Source organism: Micropterus dolomieu, linkage group LG18 (genome assembly GCF_021292245.1).
Source record: "Micropterus dolomieu isolate WLL.071019.BEF.003 ecotype Adirondacks linkage group LG18, ASM2129224v1, whole genome shotgun sequence".
NCBI classification, from domain to species: Eukaryota; Metazoa; Chordata; class Actinopteri; order Centrarchiformes; family Centrarchidae; genus Micropterus; species Micropterus dolomieu.
Genome location: NC_060167.1, coordinates 18955172 through 18973620, shown reverse-complemented (window position 1 = coordinate 18973620; position 18449 = coordinate 18955172). Strand labels below are relative to the sequence as shown.

At 38.8% G+C, this 18449-nt stretch overlaps 1 protein-coding gene across 3 annotated transcripts in view; it reads left to right on the top strand.

Annotated features, from left to right (window-relative positions):
* gnai2b (guanine nucleotide binding protein (G protein), alpha inhibiting activity polypeptide 2b) overlaps positions 1–18449 on the top strand; it is a 62277-nt gene that overhangs the window by 9417 nt on the left and 34411 nt on the right. Inside the window, exon 1 of one of the 3 annotated variants that reach the window (XM_046076158.1) lies at positions 11457–11511. The exons of 1 other annotated variant lie outside the window; for it this stretch is intronic. The gene's annotated coding sequence lies outside the window, so the exon portion shown is untranslated. Of the gene's footprint in view, positions 1–11456; positions 11512–12435; positions 12702–18449 lie in introns of those variants that run through there. One more of the 3 variants, XM_046076157.1, reaches the window with a different exon arrangement.

The following is an 18449-nucleotide window of genomic DNA, read 5'->3' as shown; positions in this document are numbered from 1 at the left end:
ATATATGAATCCTATTGATGGGACATATAAAATATATATTTTAAAAATTGTTGAGTTATGAAGCCTTTCTCATTTTTCATTTTTGTACCTTCTCGATTCCTCTCCTCTCGAGGAGAGAGGAATCGAAGCGATTTGCATTTAATTGAATGAGATGTTCTTGCTTCAGAGCTGTCATTTTAAAGTGACGTCAATAAAGTATGACGTGTGGCACAGCTGCATCAAATGTACGAGATTTTGTTAGAGCCTAGTGCTATGATCAGGTGAGCAGACCAACTTTCAGCACCAATACTTAAAGGCTACAGATCTTCATAAATGTCTGGCAACATTATGACATGTAGAAGAATCTCGAGGTTGCAATAAACATAGCCTATTTTGAAAGCATTAACAGTCACAGATTACAGTATCAAGGAGAAATTCAGTAACTCACTCCCAAGCTTTTCTTTTTGGCTGTATGCCTTTTGACTGTAAACAGGAGATCATTTCCAGACGTCATCTTGATGAGGGTGAACGTTTCATCATCCGTCCTTTATCTCAAATGTAGCCTACAGCCCCAATTGCAACTGTTGTCACAGGACTATACTTTTGGAATGAGATCTGCAGACTACATAATGGGCAATATTATTACTATATGACAACATGAAATACAGCGAATTAGTGCTGAAGGCAAGAGGATGTTTTTGTAGATACAGCCTAATAATTTGACGTCAGCAGCTGTTTGCACTCATCAGGTCACGACTATAGCAGTTAAATTGGTGGGATGCGCAGATCGGCTCTGACATTATCGGAATCCGCATGTAGGCCTACGCATAAATCATCCACATGCCACCCACCCGACCTAATTATTTTCTCAGATTTATCTCCCACATGGAAATTTCTCTCCACCTCTCCTGGACCCTATAGCTTTCTAGGTGATTTCTTTATGTATGGGTGTTTTCATTAACAATTTACTTTAATGATTAATGAGACGCTGCTGTCAGTAATTTCAAACATTTCTATGTGCGCAGTAATGTCACAACAGATATTAAGCAGCAAAACTAAAAACTGTAGTTATACACTTGACAGGACAAAAAGACAGTACGGACATTCACTGGCAAATTGGCACCATTAAAAGTATCCCAAATAAGTTATTAGTAGTTTATGTTTATAATGTGCACATGGTATTTCTAACTATTACTGAAGGAAACCTAATAATGGTATGATTCTCAGGCCAACTTTATTTCTGTGATTTCTTAGCAGATTTATGATGTGTATTTATGATATACAGTACATCAGCTATAATGATATTGAAAATATGTGTATCATCTGTGTGTTTAGGTTTCACCCCAAAAGAAGAATTTTTCAAAAGTTCCATAATGGCTAATGTCAAATCAGCAGCCAACTACAAGAGTTTTACAGCACCAAAATCCACCTGCCCCTTTGACCTCATGCAGCATCTTTTCCCCCTTTAATTTTAGTATATGGCGGGTATGTGTGCTTGCTCCAAAACTATACACTGTATCGCATTAACTCACTAATAAATCACCCTTATGACTATATCTAAGCCTTTGGCTCGCTAGATGGTTGACTTTCTTCGATATAGCTAACTTTGTCTGCCATGTGATGGTGGTGATCAACCATACATACAGCACAGAACATAAAACCAAAACAACACAAAAAGAAGCTGAAAGCGCAGAAAAGAGCAATCATTTGATTCAGTGTTGATATTAGAAATATTGATACAAATGTAAAAGTTGGAAGAGAAGATGTGACAGGTAGATAAAGAGTGATGGAAACAGATTTGTCAAATGACCTACATGGTATTATAATGGCAAAATCTCTGTTCCTGGGTGGTTTGCAGTTTGCAATAACATAATAAAACAAAACGCACAGATGGTGTCCTATCAGATGTGATTTATCTCATTTATCACATAGAATTACTGCTGTATAATCCCTTAGTGTTAGAGCATTGTGTCTTGTCTTTCTTAAATATATTGTGAATTTTATATATATTGGTAATGATAATCTCACCTTTCTGTGACACAATTTGAAATGTTGCTTTTGGTAGTTGCTGCCGAGGTGCCTGTTTTCTGCCCTTTCATTGCATTCCTCTGTTGACTTTGTGATACCTGCAGTTTTTATGCTGCAGTTTTCTGCAGTCTTTGAAGTCATAATGGAAGTTTTAGAGGAAAGCTATGTTTAATTAACTGACATATTTATCACAGCTCACAAATACATGCAAAACAATACTTATGAAGTCCATTCTCAATCCTCATCGTCCGTACGGTGCAGATGACAAACCTGATCGTTCCCCATCCTTCATTTTCCAATCACATTTCCATTACCAGCCACATTTTTAATTTAGGACACATCTCTTATCATCTTTCATTATTCCAACTTCTCTCATACGGTAGGTAAGTGAAAAACTGAATCAGCAAGCGGTAAAGTCTTGTTAGGACCAAGACTCATCAAGATGTTACCTGTGTCAAAATCAAACTGCTAACATTAGCTACACTGTACATCAAAGCCAGTTGATCTAGGAGATGCTGGATGTATCTTGGTATGAACTTGACCTCTTAATTGTTTTTGGAAAAACCTTTGATGCAGGGTTGAGAGTGATGGTGAGACAAAGGATGAGAGGTATATGGTGGCCGAGAATATGGGCATATGGGCTTTGCTCAAGATATTTATAAATCCACGCAATTACCTCAGAAACAAATCAGGCCAAATTAAATGGAAACATTTAAGATTCTCTATAATAGCTTAGACTCAGAAAATACATTGAGCTGAAAAGGTAACCATCATGTAATAATGTTTGTTAAGTCAAAGCATAATCCTGACCACATTCACACAGAGATATGCAGCACAAACATCTCATAATTAAATGAAGACTATAGATGCAACTAATGATTACCTTCCTGATCGATGAAGCTGTTTTAGTCTAATCTATTAATTGTTTATAGTCAAAACCTTAGAATATAGTGAAAATGGACAGCAGATGTGTTTCCTTGGTGACGTCTTCAAATTGTCACCATTAGAAAACATCGAGTAATAGAATAAGCATTTCAGCAAGTTTGACATTATCAAAGCTAAATATAAAAAATGTTTAATAATATTTTACACTGTGTGCACTAACTGACCTTTTTATTAAGATGCTTCGTTGCACTATAATATAAAAACTATAGGTCATGGGCTGTAAACAACATGATGAAAGGAGCTTTCCAGTTTTTTTTTTAATAATCCCTCTTGAGATGATTATGTGTTCACTCTGAAAATATGCACTAGTAAGTAATTGCAGTTGGAGAAGATGATGAAGACTTTACAGGGCAGTGGGCCACATGAAATGTCAGTGTGATCAGATGTGATTTACGAACCTCTCCACTAATACATCTGTAGTCATTGTTAGCTGAATTTGTCCTGTGGTACAATCAAAACCTTCCAAGGAGGAGAACAAAAATGTTCTCTTTCTGTCACCTCACATGTCCTTTGGCTGTCTGTACATGCTTTCCTAATAGTCAGGTTGGTCTATAGGGAGACAGGTGACTGGGCAGCTATATTACAGTGGTCTAGTCACACGCTCCGAAATGTGCCAGATGATGTAAAGATTAACGTAAAACCATAATATTTCAGCAGACGTTCTAGACTCAAATTAAATGCTGTTGATCATAGACTGTTTTTAGTAGCAGGAAAGACACAGATGGAACTAACTTTGTTAACGAGGTATCAGTTCCTTTAGATGTCCTAGTGAGCCCAGGGTCCTGAAACCGGGTTACCTAAATGTAAAGCAGTCATCATTAATGTAATTTATTACACGTGTGCTTTTACTGGCATAACATACAGGGTCTTCTGACAAAGACCAGTGGCCTGTACTACGAAGGGAGTTCAACCTACTCAGAGTTAACTCGGGGTTAACAGGCAAACTCAGGGTTAACAAACTCTGACCGTCTACACTGGAGTTAAACGGTACTACGACGGTGGATAAGACGTTTGTTAGTTGAGTCCATGTTAACCCGGTGTTAACTTAATTGGAGTTGGTGCGCGTTCGCATAAAAGGGGTGTGTTCGGCCATGCAGGCAGAGTTTTTTCGCAACAGCGCATGCTCCGTATTTCTCCAGAGGAATGCACATTTGTAGTGTCAGGAAATTATGAATGTAAAGACAAGTTAATGGCTAAATCTAATATCGTGGCGGTCAACAAAGCCAGGGAGGCTTGTTGGCATCGCATGGAGTAAATTTGTAGCCTAATTATCTTCACAGTGTTCTTATTGTAGTTCAAATCTCGATTATGTATTTTATGGGCTCTTCTTTTATGTGTAATATGATTAAGATGTAAAGGTACAACTGCACATGAGGTCCGGAGCCAGCGGAGAGGGGTAATAATCTGAGACAGAATTTAATTTCCAATATTAATCTACAAGAAAAAACTTGAATATTCTCTGACATTATAGTCACACATTTATGAGAAAAACTTCACTTTGCAAGGCTGCAACATCACACACACACACACATCTGCCGTGTAGTAAGCATGCATTGGAAAGTTATATTAAACTTTGCAATCGGATTTAGCAGTGAGGAAATACTCTTGAGTTTAGCCAACAATCACTATCACGCACCTTAGAGACTTTGCCTTGGATTCAGCGTATTCAGAAGAAAACACCAGAGTGATTTTTGATTCTTTATGACATGAATTTCGGGGAATTTCCGATTTTTCTTCTTGTAAATTTCACACTTTCATCTATGTATTTTTTTTCTCAGTTATCAACCCCAACCCTGGCTCCCTATTTTTTAGACACGTAAAATAGTCAATCTAAATATGTGAAAACACTTAGGAGAATTCAATTAGGCTATAGACTACTGATGGGCTACATCTAAGAAACTATCCCGTTAATTAATTAAGATTCCTCTCTAAAATCCCTGAGGCTGCAGAGCTCGCTGTCTAAATGTAGCTAATACTGTTGTGGTCAGAACTTCATTTCAACCGCAGTGGAACAAATCAGGATGAAATCTAAACATATTTTATGAAGTGGTGTGTATTAATATCCTACTTCTCATCATTAACACTGAGTACAGATATGGTGTGTAGTCCATGTGCAGGGTAACTTCGAGTTAACCACAAACAAAACCTGCTCGGAGAAGTTTAGAGATGCAGTGTAAATTGCCATGGCAAAAGACCTCGTTTAACACCTATCCACCTTTCGTAGTATGGGTTAATCAAGAAGTTACACCCAACATCACGAAGTCACTCCTGAAGTTACCTGGATAAGCCAGTTACCCCGCTTCGTAGTACATGCCACAGGAGTCATTTTTTCCAATAGAGGGTAAATTAGGAACAGTAACAGACTAACACCCCCTTTTGGCCATCAGTCCGATTTGCTAATGTTAGATTTTCCAAAACAATAAGAGAAAATTGTGTCATCAGAACAGGTGAGAGCAACAACAACAAGACCTTTGCTGTCCTTGCACCCATGAACATGGATAATTCTGTCCAAAGAATGCACAACCAAGCTGGAGGTACTGCTGCTGGAAATGAAATACCTGGTTCTCTGCAGTGATGGGCAAGGACACAGCTGCACCATGCACACTAAATGAAAGATTTAAAAAGTAAACCAGACCTAAACCTTTCAACTGTTTATGGAAAACTCTCATAAACCCTTCAGTGATTAGAAATTTTAAAAAATCTCTGCCATAGAAAGAATCACCTTCCACAGCTTTGGATGAAAATGTATTTGTAAATTGGTTTATTGTATTTGTGTGAATATATCGGTCCCTCCAGGATTTCACTGACCTACCTCTAGCCCTAATCATGCATATTTAAACCAGCTTACCGTGATTCTTTCAGTGCTTGCAACTGACCAGGATGCCACAGCCTGTGTCACAGTGATTTGTCTCATCTAACGTCCTCCATGCATTTCTGACGTTCTTCATGTTATGTTTTGTGGTGGGAAAGTGTCAGTAGACAATTTCCTTTTATGTTCGACCACAATACTGCTTTGGTAAATAAGATATGAATACTGTTTTGTCACAGTCCTTTGCTGATGTTTTTGTAGGCAAATGTGAGATGTTGGTATCACATGTCTGCTGCGACTTGAAACAAGGAGGAGAGCCGGCTGACGTATGACAACATTTTGTGGGAAATGGCGATGATAGGTCAAATTTGCAGTGATTGGTCAAAATTGCAAGTCTTGCTTAATTCACAGGGATTTGTTGAATGTGTGTTAATAGCTGCGATCGCGACATTGCAAAATCCTGGAGGGACTGATATATAGTTGTAGATGTGTTAATTGTATTTTTGACCTTTCTCATGCTTGCTTGTTTTGTGTTTTGTAACTGTAATTTTATTTATGTAAACCACTGGTACTGCAAACCTACAAATTCCCATCAGGGATGAAAAAAGTCCCTATGTATAAATCTATATATCAGTTTAATTGGTTCCATGTAGGCCAATGAAAATGCAAAACAATGAACCAGTTAAACAGTGCATGTACAGTAATACAATTGTATTACCAGAAGGAGCACTGTGTTGGCGATGGGATTAAGTTAGTGTCATCTGCATAAACACAGCACCTGCATCACAGAGGCCCTATCCTGGTGTTACAAATAATATGTCAAAGGGTAATTTTGGCTTCAGCCGGCAGCTGCAGTGGCTGCAACGTATTCGTCAATATAATGTCCATAAAAAGTGCTTATTTTGACACTGATCTCATGAGAGGTTGTTGTGTTTCCAACGGCATTTCTTTCAACAATTCACCTCTCACGAGATTTTAGAGCGTGAACTGTCCTTGAGCAAGACTTACAAAACAAAGGGTGCCAACAGGAGTCACTCATGGGGATACTTTCCATGATGTTGTTAGGCACCTTGTTTAACAGTCTGACCCTGAGTCAGTGGCAAAAAGAAGCACTTTTGGTGGACGTAATTTTGACGGGTTTGCGGCTGCCAGCCATTTACTGCACAGATTCCAAAACCTTTTGTACCTACTAGTCATTTAGACACAAAAATATGTGAAAACACGTCTACATTTATGATGTAGAAGCCTTTCTCTCAAATTGTGTATTTGCATTGAAAGTTCCTCAGACAGGGGACGTGTCATTACGGGTACATTGAGTACATTATTGAATTTTGGTGAATGAAGTTCAAATACTTTATAAAAGCTAAGTGATTCTAGTTTGCAAGAACCAGTCTCATCTCCGTTCCTCTCTGCCTGGTTGCCATGGTTATATTCATACTGAATGATACCCTGAATACATTTTTTATCATCTATCATTCTACAAAAACAACAGGCACGAAAATGCTTTAAGTGACTTTTTTAAACCATCATATTTGAATATTACTGCTAGATGTTGATATGAACAAAAAGTTAACAGAGAGGTAACAGATGGCGATGTTTAGCCAAGCAGAGGTTGGCTTTTGAACAGCTTAAGATGAAGGTTTCAGGAGATGTATCATTCTTCCTGTTTACCCCATTGTGAAAAATAAATAATTTTTTCCAGTCATACTCTCAAATGAACTGCTTTTATCCTCTGTATTTTGCAGATGACAAACCTGATCCTTCCCCATCTTATAAATACAATCTTACAGAGTTTTCCAAGTGATTAAAAGTTGTATCTTACTGCTAAGAGAACACTAATCTTACAGCATTAATACCTTTGATTAATTCTCTTTGAAGTTTATGAAGATAAAAATCAGTAAACTACACCTGATTGGGACGTGAATGTTTCTTTCCATCACAGGGAATCATTAATTTCTTTAGAGTAAAGCTCAGATTTATTTTTTTCAGAGATTTTAGAAATGTTTGAAGTATTTTCTTAATTATTGCTTTCACAATAAAGCCATACTGTCGCTGAGCTCCTCATAATTTAACATGATACCTGTCCAAACAAGTGACCGTACAAAGCCAATTCCTTAAAAATGACTGTAATTGTTCAAAACTTAATAGAGGGACTGCATTTCTAACAGTCACAAATTGTAATTCAGTATGAAATGCCAAATGTGTTGCTTTTGGCTTACATTACAGTAAGTGCATCCTGACTTATTGTTTGCAGGAACTACACACGCCATTAACAGGCAGTTTCCTGTTGCTGTTTGGGTGATTCTCAATTTCCATGTCAAATTAGTTAATGAAACCCCCAGGTTTCCTTCCTGGCTGCTGAAAGGCTTTCCTTGTAGACTTTAAAGTTGCTGTATTTTTTTATTAACTATGGATCAAATGACTAGGTGTAGTTTGAAAGGTGTCACTCCTATTGATGAACTCGCAGAGAATTATCAAATGACTTTGCAGTTCCCTTCTGTACGGAGCTTTATAGCTTCTTTCAGCTCACTGTTTTTGTTTTTGGGTCATAACTGTTTTTGTTCACGCTCACCGTTCTCATCAGTGTCATTTTCGACTGCAGCAGACAGTTGTTTTCAGCCAAAAAAGCTCTGATAAACACACTGTACCTGTCCAGCACCAAACAGCAGTTAGCGACTAGCTGGTGAACATTGAGCATTTAGAAACTAAACTGCCACATATTTCCCACAAGAGTTGGTGGAGACTAAAAACAGTTCTAAAGGAGAGTTAATAGGAGAGTTAATATTGGACTTGCATTCATCAGGTGGCCAGAAATACGACTCCAAATGAACTGTTGCTTTGTTTCTGCTGGATGTGGAAATAACAACTTTAAAGGGAAATAATAAGTACAGTTAGTTGTGTTGCCCCCAAGTAGCCATAAAAATCATTTAGGTTTAAATCATAAAGGTATTGTGTATCACATGTCTAAAAACATCAGTATTGGCAACATTTGTAGCTCAGGTTAGGGTTGAGAGAGATGGCCATGATGCTTATCTGTTAGTAGTAGTATAGATGGATGTTTTTTCATTGCTCTAGTTTATTTAAAAGTTTTTGTGTGGGACCTTATTTAGTTGGCTCCAGACTGAATTAATGTGCCATTAATTTGACAGTAATTCATAAAAGTCCAGTGCAGGAGTCAAGCTGCAAAAGATGTGAATGCCATTAGCAAGATGTTATGCCTCTAGATTTTGAACTACATTCAGCTTGAGACAGAAATGTAGGTTTAGAAATAGATATTATATATACTTATCATAACAGCAAAGCACTTCTTTACTCATTCATTTGTTAATTTTTTAAAGTATCTATCATCTATATAGCTGCCTGTATAGGTTTAGCTTGATACTTAATCTTAAAATCATTATTTTTGCCTTATTTCTCTCATTGTCTTATTTTTCTCATATTGCCATATCCAGTCACAACATGTTTTTCTTTGTTTCTGCAGTTAATTATGCTTAAGAGCTATACTGTTGTTTAGGGTTGCATTTATACGCTGTGTTTCATTGTCTTGTGCTGATTTAACATACAGATACCATTCCACCCATGTTAGAGTTAATTTGTTAAATAGTCCAGTGTTTGTTTTCATCTCACAGTTCAGATAGCCATTGTCAATCATAACTAGCTACAATGGTTTTGACTTGTGTCTGGAGTTGTTAAAGGCCTCAGCCAGCGCCAACCACATCTGACTTTTTTCCGTGTTTTGCTTGTATGTAAAGTATGCATGGTCTCCTGTGTAAGATTGGTCTCAATGGGAAGACCTTCACTTCCTGGCTGCTGTTCTGAAGACCCTTATTGGAGAGTCATTAAACCTACTGCACCTTCACGTATTGTGACGTGTATCCCTTTCATTTTTCACAGCATGAGAAAAATATGAATCTTGTGTTTTACAGTGAGATGACATAATACGTTAATTGAACAAGATGATGTGATCATGTTATGGTGACAGTTTGGTTTTTATATCACCGTAAAAGGAATATTTACTTTCTTTAAAGCATCTTCTCACCCAACTCTCTGCATTTAATGAAATGTATGAAATTACTTGTTCTTTTGTAATTTATTTGTAGCTTTGGCAATATTGTTGTTTTACATTCATATTCAAAAAAGCTGAATTGAAATGACAGCGAATAAACTTGTTTTTCAAAATGTAAACTGTTCCTTTTAAAACATTTACTAATACTTGACTGCCGAGCTGAAGTGAGTAATCCATTAATCATTAATGGATAACTGTCGACTTCATTCATTTTTATTTGTATAGTAATTAAGTCACAAATGTGAGGATTTCCTGCTTTTCCTGCGGTTTCACATATAAATTTTACTGCCAAGTCAAAAACCAGTGGGGGTATCTGGTGGCCTTTAATAGTGTGACTGTCACTTTCAAATAAAGCCCAAAATGCCAAACGTATTGTTAAAAAATCAGCCTGAAGAGATCATTAGAGGAATTTGTGAGTGGGAAAGTCGTGAATAGGGAGTCGTCATAAGTCATTTCGAAAGCATGCTGGGGTTCACTCTAGGGCTGAAACGATTCATCGATTAAATCGATAAAATCGATAAATAAAATCCATCAACACAAATTCCTTGCATCGATACTTCGTTTAATACAGGTAACTTTTCAGCACAGTGTTTCGCAGGGACATTTATTACTGTCGCACATCGCGCTTACACTGTGAACAAGACGTGATTATAATGGCGCTGTTTGCAAAGTGGAGGAAGAGAGAGAAAATAGAGAGAGACAAAGAAGAAAGTGTCCAAAGTATGGGATTATTTCAAGCTAAATAAAACAACAACTCTGTAATGTTACTGTCCATCCACCGTAAAACGAATCAGAAAGCAGCCGGTGTTCTGCCAGCGGACCACAGACAAGGTAACAGTAACTGCAACTTTAGCAATTAACTGAAATCGTGATTGATTGTTGAGTTGAAGGCTAGCCAAAATAAGCCGCAGACCTCAGCTGAAAATGTATACACGTGCGTATATTGTTCTCCTTTTTGGGCCGTGAGTTGTAACCTCACAGTCATGAGTTAAATGGCTGTCGGGGAGCTGCACCTTTTAACTCACCTCCAGCTCTCTCTGTAGCTCAGACAATCCCTGCTAGCTGCGTGTGCTAATCCATCCTTTCACCCAGATTCTTTGTCTTTATAATTGCCATCTTGATAATAACAAACAACAGCTGTTTCGTGTGCAGGATCGCTCATTTCCCATTTCACTTGTGTTTTCTTCACAAAACGTGGTTTGGAGACCAGCGTCTCGTCAAGCAGAAACTTCTTAAACAACGCATCGATGAATCGTTGAAAAGCTGCAGCCCTAGTTCAATCTGTATCTCTATTCAGCATTCAAAATCTTATGACTTATTTCAGAGAAAGCTGATAAACAAACAAGTACATGAATACTATCAATGTTTGTCTCAATCCCTTCACAAACTGAGGTTAAAAACAGAGCACAGAAAAAAAGCTGTTACTGAATGAGACTGTGGTCTAAGAGTATAGTTTTTCTACAGTCGTCCCACACAAATGTGTAAATGTGTTGATATTCGTAATTTGCTTTTGGTGAGGCAATGTGCTGTAACCACGGCAACGAATCCAGTGCATGCACACGCAAAGGCCCTCATTTCACTACCAGCTCTGCCAGGTCCGACCTTCATATGCCAACATGCAGACATGTTTTCCAGGTGGAAGTGGCACAATATCCCATTTCTCTCCCAGAATATCAGCCATCAGGTCAGTAGTAATGAAACAGCTGCTACAGTACACAGCAAGCACCTCATGGCCACATGGGAAAATGCAATAAAATTATGCTTTAAGTTAACAGATGAAATTTCAGCCGTGTTGCAAACACAAGAGAGTTCATTATTTTACTGCATGGATGTCATTTCCATTTCCTGTGATGCATCTTTCAATTTGAAATGGTTTTCTGGTTTTCAAACACATACAGAGAAATGTGAAAGTTGTTATGGGGGTTGTGTGGTGTGGGGACAGAGAGGACCCAAATGCAATGTTCGGAGGGAAGGAGGTTTATTGAGGGAGAAAGGGGTAGAGGGACTGGAGGGGAGGAAGAGGTGGATGTCGGGAAAGCACAGGCACGGGGAACCAAGGAGACAGGGGGCCAGGGAACCGGGGAACACTGGGGCCGAGGAAGCGAGGAGAGGCGGGGGAACAGGGAGGACGCCGTGAGGGAAGTCCGAGGAGGAGAGGGCCGGTGGATGAGTGTACCTGGGAGGGAAACAGACAGGATTAGGGATGATGGCAACAAGGCACAGGGAAAATATGAAAAAAAAACAAAACAAGAAACATGAAAGCCTGAACACAGAGGTGGCACCGGGTATGGAGCAACGACGATCAAGCGAGGATGGTGTGGAGAACCGTGGTTGAAATACAGGCAGTCACGAGGTGATTACTGGCAGGTGTGGCAGGCTGACGAGGTGGCTGATGAGATGCAGGTGCAGGTAGTTGGCTGGGCTCAGGAGCAGAGGGAGAGAGAGAGAGAGAGAGAGAGAGAGAGAACACAGGGGAGAAAACACAGGGAGGCAGGCAGGGAGGGAACAGAAAACCAAGGAAAAAAGCAGAATAACTGATAAAAAGGAGAAAAAACCAGGACACTCACCGTCAGCCGGGCTGCCACCACAACAGTTGTGAAGTCTTACCACATAGCAAGCATAACACAGCACAAGATTCTGTGTTCCTTGGCTATCCAAAGTTATCGAAATATTGCATACGTATGGAGTCTGAGCACATATAACCATAAGCACAACTGCACTCCTTGCCATGTGCCTGGGCAAACATAGCCCTTACTCACCACCCTGGCAATATGGTGTGCCAACAGAAAGCAGGATGGTTTTATTGGTACCCTCTAGCACTACAGTTACCCCCCCAACACTCCTGATGTCTCATCTGTTTGCTGATACGTGTGTGTGAGTATAAGCTGACCTGACGGTATGCAGAAACATGGGGAGGTGGGAGAGTAAGCAGTATGACTGCAGGCAAACACCAGCTGTGATGGTTGTGTGAGGAATCACTTACCAGGCTCAGTGGATTGATTATGATTAGAGGGAAGAAAAAGTCTCATACTCTTTGTCATAAAGTCTGTATACAGGTTGTCATATAGGCTGTAGTTATGTTGTTAATGTTTTAATTTCCTAGCAGTGCTGAGGAACAGAAGACCATCATGTGGGAAGCTTCTGTTTCCACACAGTGAATAACCAGTCTCAGTTTTGCCAAATTTAAAGAGGTGGTATTATCCTTTTTGGCTTTTCCCCTCTCCTTTATTGAGTTATATATCTTTTTTGTGCATGTAAGAGGTTTGCAAAGTGAAAAAGCCCAAAGTCCAGCCCAAAGGGAGTTCCCATCTCCGACAGAAAGCACTGCTTTGAACTGCTTGAAAACAGCTCGTTTGTAGTCCAGCCCTTCACTTCCTTTACTTGTGACGTCACAATGAAAACGCGTTATAAAGCTTGCCAAGCGGCTAGCGGGGTCAGGCACGCCCTCAAACCAAGCTAGTCTGAGTGGAGGCCCACAGAAAGTTTTCGTATGGAATTTCATCGCTAAAGATTTCGAATATTGACAGTTTTACGAGAAGTGATGGCAGAACGGAGTTGAGGAGTTCCGCATGTGGCTGTCTTTACATTCTGAGGAATGTTGAAACGTTTTAACTTAAAAAAGAGAAAGCTGTGTGGATCGCTGGTGTGTGTGTCGCATTGAACATTATGTCGTGGCAGTTGTGTGTGGCGTCGCTATGACAACAAGCTACGTACTATCTCTGGGTACTATCTGCAATGGAAAACAGAGCAGGGCCGAGTAGAGTCGAGTCTATCGATTTGCGCTATGGTAGCATTTTTCAGCAAGGCAGCATAGATCGTCAGAACACCGGCAACAGTTCAGCGTTTAGTCCCAAAATACGATGCAACTCCGACTCTGTTCTCACAACCTGTAAGTATGCTTTATTGGTTGTGAATTATATTTAAAATAAACACGGCAATGTAACTTCACAGACTGTTCAAGTGCGGAGTTGTTGTAAACGTTGGCTGACACAGCTAAAGTTATAACTATAATGCTAACGTTACACCCGATGTGAAAGCTACTGAGCAAACGTTCAAATTGTTTGGCCAATTTTTATGTAAAATTGAGTTGAAATATGGTGAGTTTTGTAGTGGTTTATGGTAAGATGTGGAACAATGATGTTGTGTGGTTGTGGACTTGTGAGTAACTTATAGCATCTGCTAGGTTACAGTCGCAGTCTGAAGCGGCTTTGATTTGGATCACACTACCTTGTTTCTTACGATCCGCCCGTCTCTGCTTCTGATTGGCTAGTAGTCCTTACCTGGGAACTGCGCATGTGCAACCCCCAGCAAAGATTTTTTACAAGTAAGATGCATCACTCTGTAGCTCAAGAGTGGAGCGTACAACACACAGGGTGAAAAGAGGAGCTGCAGCAATGTGCAGTATGAGAAAAATATGGTGTTTTTTGAAAAATAAACCATGTAAACCTGTTCTGGTACAACCCCTAATTAAGATTTTGAACCTGTATACAGTTTAAAAAATATATGTGTCGGTGCTCTTTGGTGGACAAACTCTGTAATGGAGACACTTTTTATAAATTAACTTATTCATTAGTATTTTTGTGCAGTAATTTCTGGTTGCTTTTGGGGCAACATACTGTATTTGTCAGAAGTTGTCAGTAAGCTACTAGTGGCCAATTTGTTGACCCTATCGATTTCTGCTGGCTCTAGTCTGGTCTGACTTTTATCTGCTTTGCCGGGTCTAAGGTAAATTTACTATCTTTGTGAAACCTGTTCTACCTGGATTTCATACTACATTAAATACTGTATCTTGAATTTCCATCAGAAACCTTCTGAACAGTGGCTCTGATGAAGTTTCTTTGCTACAAATCAAACACCACCATATTTCTTTTTGATTAGTTGCTTACTCCTCTACAGTATATTGAACTGTGCAGGCATGTGGAGCGTTATCGGAGATCAATATGCATTCACTTTATTAGTGTAATTAAAAGGGACTCTAGCAAGGCTGAGTACATATTGATTTCATTCCAAATGGCCCAGGTGATTGGTGTATGTCCTGTATGATATCTGATACTTCCGACAACCTGTCACATGTAGCAAAGAGTGGAATCAGCTCTAATGGGAGATGTTTTACATGCTTAGTAAGCCAGAATTATTATTCTTTTGATGCAATGCTGTCATGATCTCTGTTTTGATCGGCAGCCATCGTATAATCATTAATCCTTCAATTACAGGGTTTATTAAGAAGTCTTACATGTTTATAGCCATCAGAATGTCTTAAAATCATTTGTCAAGGTCTTAAAAAGGAAATAAAAATGTTTAAAGTGTGCAGAAACCCAGAATAATTACTATAACTTTATCATTATGTCCTCCCAGGGCTTAGTGTCACCACACGGGCTAGTGGTGGAATACATTTAATGAAATATGTCGGAAAATAAAAAGAAGGAACCTGCAAGCTATAAAGGAATGTGTAATATAATGAAAAGCAAAACAATATTGCTTACTTGTGAAAGTGTCAAGTATGTGGGAAAACAATTTGTATTATCTGACTTTGCAATATGAATTTGATAATATGTAAATTTATGTATTTACCTTGTTACCTAATTAATACTTACAATAAAAAACTAAATATGCCAAATATTTTTAGAGCCGCTTGTTAAAGAACAAATCAACAAGAAAATAATTATGTTTCTCTAACCCTTGATTCAAAAGAACCAAGTACTTATTATTAACTATTATTAATTATTGTTATTACTATTATTAATTATTATAAGAGTCTGAATTTGTGCATAAGCTTGTCTTGAAGGTAATATGAGCACAACATTTTGCTCTGTGACAGTGTGTCTGAGCCAAGGATTTCGATAATGACTAAATCTAAGTCAGAAAGCTGTGCAAGTAGATATCCCTTCAACTATTTCCATGTCAAGTTATCTTTGTAGCTCACTGTTTTTTCTCCAGCATAATATGCAGGGTAATTCCTAAGGGATTAGAGGGTTGATATCTGTGGCTCATCACAGGGAACTGACAACTCAAAAATGTCATACCAAATACAAATGAATTTAGCCTCCGTTATTATATTATATTATTATACTATAACTATTAGTAATAATCAGTAGTCTGTAGAGATGAGAGTAGGGCTGGCTTTTAAGGCTAAATACTTTTTTGGCACAGACCAAATAAACTGTCAAATACCAAAAGTTAGCATCACATTTGTACTTATTATTATCATTAATATTATTATTCTTTAATCAGATAGATCTGGATTAAATTATGATTTTGCCAATTTTATACTTTATTTTATTTCAGCAAATGTCTTATGTGGCGGCTTGTGTTTAGACAACATTTAGCATTAGAGTTTGACTTATTTTTTAAATGAAACAAGGATTTTGTCAAGCAAAGAGCTAGAGATCGGAACAGCCAAACATCTAGTGAGCCGGTAAGAGCCAGATATTCTCCTTTGTAGCTAATGGCCAAAACAAAGTCTTACTGACTAGCAAATAGCAAGAAAGATAGCCGTAAGGTGAGTCATTTGATAGCGTGTGCATGCATGTGAGCATAAGAAGTTGAAAGCTCAAGTAGTGTTTCAAAGCTCAGTGCATGTGGGTTCTCCTAGTACTCCATTAATGCAAAGACACGTGCCACGTGGTTCAATTTCTGCTGAAGACTTTCAGCATTGTCTGCCCATTTCACTCTGAAACTGCTACACATGCTAGAGAATATAAGCAGAAATGTTAGTAATTCAGCCTGATACCATACCTTCCTAAGCTTAAAATGTAATAATATCTTACTAGCAGTTCTAAAGCTGAGTAGAATCAGTGCAGGAGAGATAAACTTTGAGTGAGTAGGTCCTCTTGTGCAGCACTGGCAGCATTGCTCCAGTCTGGTAGAAGCTGAAGATGGTTGAGAAAAAGAAGCTTTTGATATATTCCCAAATGTAAGATTCAGGGCAGTGCTGCATTCATAATCTCATCCTGAATAGTCAGATCCCTGTGAAGAACCACCCACAAATGATCTGATGTTGGCAGATAGACTTCTTTGCTGGAATTGGCAAAGTCACACTTTATATTGCTGAGATGTAATATGTTTTAAGACACCCAGCGCTTAACATCAACTTTCTTAAAATGTCAAGAGTGGTTGGATCATTGATTTTTTAAGAGGAGACATAGTCAGGCCTCGCTGACATAGCAATGAAATGTTGCATTTGCCTTTTCTTTTTTTTTCCACCACCGTGGGGAAGCATGTAGAAAGAAATGAATTACACAAAGAATGGCACCTTGTGGATCAGCACGTGTGGTGTTTGCTGAGGAGGAGGATGAGTTGCCAATGGTGACGAAGAAGACTGTATTGGAAATGTGTAGCAGTCAAGAGCAGTGCCGGTGACACCTACCCGCTGCTTACAGGCATTCATTTACAACTGGATGGTTGATGATGCTGAAGGATGTTCTGAAGTCTAAAAGGATTGAAAGTAAAGCATTTGCATCTGTTTTTAAGAGACAGCAATGAAGTGTATCTCTGCTATACTCTTCTTATACTCCTCTGGCAGCAGTGCTTGTATTGCATACATGATTGCATGTCATGTTACAGCTACTCTTTTGTTTGTCTGGTGCTCTCAGTGTGCTATTGTTAATTTGAATGCATCAGAATGAGCTCCCACTTGTCTTTCTGTTTTTCTCCCTGATCCAACATCTGTTTCTTTTTCATCTGCTTTGCTAAAACTGGTGCATGCTGTAGCTGCAGAAGTGGATCAGATGATTTAGGCAACATTTATATTAAACGGTGTTTACTTACAGTCTGTTAAACTGCTGTCACTTTATTTGTTTTTTCAGTGCCTGGCACATAATATTCAGCTTGATGTGCTGCATTGTTTTTTTAAGGAATACTGCAGAAGCTTTAAGATGCATGTTAGCAAGTTTTGAATGTAGAATTGTGGGGTAAATATTAAGCATCCAGGTCACATAAATGTGGTGATGCTACATACGCAGACACATAACACAGGATTAAACATTGTTAACATTGGTTGTGCAGTCAGATTGCAGTGAGCATCCTGCTCTGCAGAGCAAAGCAGTGAAGCTCCCTGTGAGGCTGATGACCTACTTTTCCACTCTAGGCGATAACATACTGTACTGTATCCAGCCATGTAAAATTCCTCTCTTGCTTGCCACTCTGCATGTGAAAATGATTTGCGGGGTGGTCTGTGCAGAACCTGCATATAGTGATAAGTAAGTTAATCTAGGTCTTTGTTCGCCCTGGCATCCTGAAGGCGTGAAGTAGAGTCTGCATGAAATAATTCAAAGACTGACGCTATCTGCAGGTCAATAAAAGGAGAATACAGAAAGGCTTGATTGAATGAAAAAGAGAAGGCTGTTAATAAAAGCCTGCTGATCGAGGGCAATGTACTAGAACCAAGTGCATTGTTAAAAACAACAGCTCCACTTGTAAATGAGTGTCTTGGATTAAATTGCTCTCTCATAGACGCTGAGCCTGATCAATGTTAAAATGTAAACATTTTTTACCCCACCAGTGGGGTGGGGTAATAATCGAAGAACCCCCCCCCCCATCGAACAATTTTTGTTTTCTGGTGAATAATGAGCATTACATCCTCCATTACATCCTTACATGGCATGTAGTCTTGTCAGGTTGATT